Source organism: Trichechus manatus, unplaced genomic scaffold, assembly GCF_000243295.1.
Source record: "Trichechus manatus latirostris isolate Lorelei unplaced genomic scaffold, TriManLat1.0 scaffold00110, whole genome shotgun sequence".
NCBI classification, from domain to species: domain Eukaryota; kingdom Metazoa; phylum Chordata; class Mammalia; order Sirenia; family Trichechidae; genus Trichechus; species Trichechus manatus.
In genome coordinates this window covers 4,731,973-4,736,288 of record NW_004444046.1, presented here as the reverse complement: position 1 = coordinate 4,736,288, position 4,316 = coordinate 4,731,973, and the positions used below count along the sequence as shown (strand labels likewise).

Below are 4,316 nucleotides of genomic sequence, written 5' to 3'. Positions count from 1 at the left end.
CCCCCGTGCTGGCACTCCAGATACCTTTAGCTCCTTAGCTGCCTCAGGCATGGTAAATTCTCTGGTCCTGTGTGGAGAGCTAACATGTTAACAAACAAAAATGGCAGGGAATGGAACCCAGGCCTTAGAAAATGCTTACTGATTCTAAAACTCTCCGCGTCTGCATGCTGCGCCGTTTTGTATTTTAAAACTGATCCTGCCTATATAAACCAGCCTCAACAGGCTGCCTGCGAGGCAGTCTTGGAGAGCACTTAGCCCCGACTGCCTCCTTGCTTGGCCAACCAATTAAGCTGCCTTTCGTTCTCCCCAACTCAGTCTCTGTCTTTTTGGCCCTGACGGAGTTACCCCCGAGCAGACCTCGAGTTCCAGCAACATGGCAAGCAGAGTCCTTGAAAAGGACAAGAACGCCGTGAACACTACGTAGAATGCACAGGAATCAGTTCTTTGCTAAAAATGTAAGACATGTCTAATTCCTGAAACAAGGTAAAAACATGAAAAAGGTAACACATACAGATAAGATCTCTTTCAAGCAATGAACAGACCTACATCACTTCAAGCTTTTTTATAAACTTTTTACTGATGTATACAATACATCCAGAAGAATACACACATACTAAATGTACGCAAGTGTATTCAGTGTACTGAGCTTTCTTTTTTTGCTGAGCATAACTTGGCAGGGATGTGGGCAATTCAGAAAAGTTGCTAACACACTTTACACAACCCGCCTGGATTGACAGTGACTCGGCTCCCAGGCCTTGCTAATGCCCTTTGTGTAAAAAAAAGCTGACCCAGCATCTACCTGCATCAACTTGATCTGGCACCAGCTTTATCTCACTTAGCAAACACCCCATGCCTTCCAAGCAAAATAAAGTGGTACCCCCAAGAGGGAAGAAAAGATGACTTTTCGTGACTGGAGTCTGGAGAGGCAGCCTTGACATACATTTTACAAAGAGTCAGGGTCCGTGGTGCTTTCCACACGACCCTCTGGGTTTCTAAAAAGCTCCACTGGTCTTGTTGTTTTGTTACTTTGCATTAAGGAAAACGTCAAACATAGACAAAAATGTAATGACTTCCACACCCATTACCCAGCTTCAACAACTAACAACTCATAGCCAACTTTTTTTTGCCTCTTTCCTCTCCCCATTTCCCTGCTAGCAGAATCCTCCAAGACTGGATTATTATTTTATTATTTTTTTATTTTATTGTACTTCAGGTGAAGGCTTACCGAACAAATAGTTTCTCATGAAACAGTAGTACACATGTTGTTTTATGACACTGGTTAACAACCCCACAACATATTAACCCTCTAAATTCTCAACCTTTTTTTTTTTTTGGTGAAAATACACATAGCCAAAGACACACCGTTTCAAAAATTTCTACATACACAGTTCAGTGACATTGACTACGCTCTTCCAATTGTTCTGTTATTCTCACTTAAGATGAAGGCTTACAGAACAAAATAGTTTCTCATTTAACAGTTACTACAAATGTTGCCCTATGACAATGGTTAACAATCTCACAACACATCAACAATATCCTTACTCAACCTTGGGTTCCCTATCACCAGCTTCCTTGTCCCCTTCTGCCTTCTGGCCCTTGTCACTGGAACTCCTGTACCTCGTTAGTTTCATTTGGTTTTACGGGGCTGTCCACTCCCAGGCTGAACAGTGAACCTCAGAGGTAACTTCACAACTGAGCTAAAAGGGTGTCTGGGGGCCATACTCTCGAGGTTTCTCCAAGACTGAATTATTTTGAAGCAACTTCCTGACCTGTATTTCAACTAAAATGTGAATCTCTAAAAGATAAGTGTTTTTAAAAAACGTAATCTCGATACCGTTATCACAACTAACAACAAATATCCTTAATACCATCAAATAAAAAAAAACCCCACTGCCATCAAGTTGATTCTGACTCACCGTGACCCTATTATCATCAAATAACCAGTACAAATTTTGTCTACTGTCTCAATTTAAAAAAAAAAAAATTTAAATCAAATCAGGTTCCAACCAAGGTCCACACAAAGCATTACGGTGTTGTGTCCATCACATGCTTTTAAACTACAAATTCCACTTTCCCTGTGATTCTCATGTCAGCTAGGCTGATGCCCAGGGATCTTCCCAATAATTCTAATTCTGAGGATAGCACAAAGAAACTCTGGTCTTGGAGGCTGTCAAATGTATATATTAAAGATGTGTTTGCAATTAAAATTTTCTTTTCTTTTTTTTTTAAACTTGACATGAACCAATTAGCAATCCTGAGAGCCACTCATTCACAGGTCTTTTGAAATTCTGATCACTGTGGGTTTATCTCCAGGATTTCAGCAACGCCCCCACATACCCTTGTCACTTGCACAAGCGTGAGACCCAGCAGGCGCGTTTCCTCCCAGCAGTGACTTCCTCCGCAGGCCGGTCCGCGCGGTCGCCTCCGGACTGCGGGGGGAGGCCCCTGCCACCACTTCCCAAGGCCACCTGCCCAGGTGAGAAAAGGAGCTTCAGTCGCCAAGTTCCGGAGGGCGGTCCCCCTTGCTAGAAGGAATTTCAGCCAGCCAGGCTGGTCATCGAGAAAACAACCAGGACGCCACCGCCTCCGAGCACAACAGCCCAGCAAAGTTCTCGGGCTTAATCCCAGCACGGAGCGCGCGCGCGCGGTCCTCAACGCTCAAGGGCCAGAGAGGGGACGCAAAACCGGCCCCAACGAATGCGCGCGTGTGTACGTGACTGTATATACCTCTGTGTGCCAGGAAGGAAAGTTAAAATTTTCATACACCTATTTCTGTAACATCATGTTTTATGTTTAAAAACCATCTTACCTAGAAACAGAGGATGCGAGTGTGTGAGTGGGTGTGCGTATACGCCAACCCAGGCCACCAGGTTCCATCCCTCGTCCCCCCCGCCCCCCAGCACCCGACAGAGCTCGGGCGCTCAGGCTAAGCGACAACCCCCAGTCCGAAGCATGAAGCCCCCCGACCCAGCTCCCGGAACCCTTAAGAAGCAGAGGAATCCAGACCTTAAGCTCCTGTAAGAGAAATTCCTCTTCCTCCCCGACGCCCAGGGCGCCCCGCCAAGGAAGCCCGGAGGGCAGCGGGTGCCGGTTAACGAGTCCGACCTCAGGCAGGAAAGCCGGCGGCGAGCACGCCAGGCGCCCTCCAGCCGCGCCCCCGCACCCCCGCGCCCGGCGCTCACCCGAGGGAGGCGCGTGGGCTCCAGCTCCAGCTCCCGCGCTGGACGCCAGACTAGACACGCAGCGAGGTCGCCGCTCGGGCACCTGCAGCGCCCGGCCGCAGGTGACTGCCTGAGGAAGAGGCGGGAGCCCTGCCGCGCGCCCGGCTCCGCCCCGCCCGCCCTCGGGAGGGGGCACGGAAACGGGTGAAACGGCCCCCAAGACCCTGCGGCGACCCCACCGCGGCTCTGCCTACTCCCGACCAGGAAGTGCGGCGTCCGCGCCGGGCAGCCCTCGAGCGCGCACGCCCCGTCGCGACCCAAGGGAGAGACGAGAGGGGGAGCGCCGCCTACCGGCGGGGCGATGAGAACCGACGGAGGCCGCCACCTCTGGCCGGCGGGAAAGGGACGGTGCTGGCATGAAGGACGTCCTGGGGCTGTCGGATGGAGCGGAAGCCGCTGGGAGCTTAGTGGGACCACCCCCCGCACCCCCGGCCCAGCTCGTGCCAGGCCCTGAGGACCCAGCCCCAGCTCAAGGAACTCACCATCTCCTTAGCAGGCAGGACGGGCCGGGGGCCTCTTGTTCTCCAACAGCCGGAGATTCAGACTTTGGGCGATTGTCTCTAGATGAGGGTTTACATAGGGTGACAGAACTTGAAACTTGCATGTCACTAAGCAACCCCTGGAGCCCACTATGAATTCAGATTTTTTAATAAGCTCTGTGTCTTAATAATAGCACACATACTGCATTCGTTTTGTGTCAACAATACTAAGTTGTTATATTACGTTCATTCAGCAAATATTTGTTGAGTACCTACGATTTGCCAGTTATTTAAGCATTTAAAATATAGCACAATTTCCCCCTCATCTCCTTTCATGTGCAGCCTAAGACAACAGGAGTGGCCTGAGGCTTGCTCTCAACCTCTCACAGAGCCTGGACTGGCTCACAACTGCAGGAAGGTGCAGTAAAAACCATCGTAGAAGAAAGTGTTAACCTGCCACAGAGCCTGAACTGGCTCACAACTGCAGGAAGGTGCAGTAAAAACCATTGCAGAAGAAAGTGTAGGCTGCTAGGAGAACCCAGGAGCGGCTTCATCCAGCCTGCGAAGGTAAGAGAGGATTTTGTAGGGCAGGGGGAGCCTTGCTGAGTCTTGAAGG

At 49.9% G+C, this 4,316-nt stretch overlaps 1 protein-coding gene across 6 annotated transcripts in view; it reads right to left on the bottom strand.

The window, feature by feature from the left end:
• The window catches only part of GPR160 (G protein-coupled receptor 160), a 79,543-nt gene extending 76,110 nt beyond the window's left edge, over window positions 1–3,433 (bottom strand). For 2 of the 6 annotated variants that reach the window (XM_023737905.1, XM_004383454.2), the window contains exons 1-2: window positions 3,183–3,425; window positions 2,338–2,468 (exon numbers count right to left, since the gene is read on the bottom strand). The gene's annotated coding sequence lies outside the window, so the exon portion shown is untranslated. Of the gene's footprint in view, window positions 1–2,337; window positions 2,469–3,006; window positions 3,154–3,182 lie in introns of those variants that run through there. The other 4 variants (XR_002825183.1, XM_023737906.1, XM_023737909.1 and 1 more) reach the window with 4 other exon arrangements.
• Window positions 3,434–4,316: the final 883 nt, after the last annotated feature.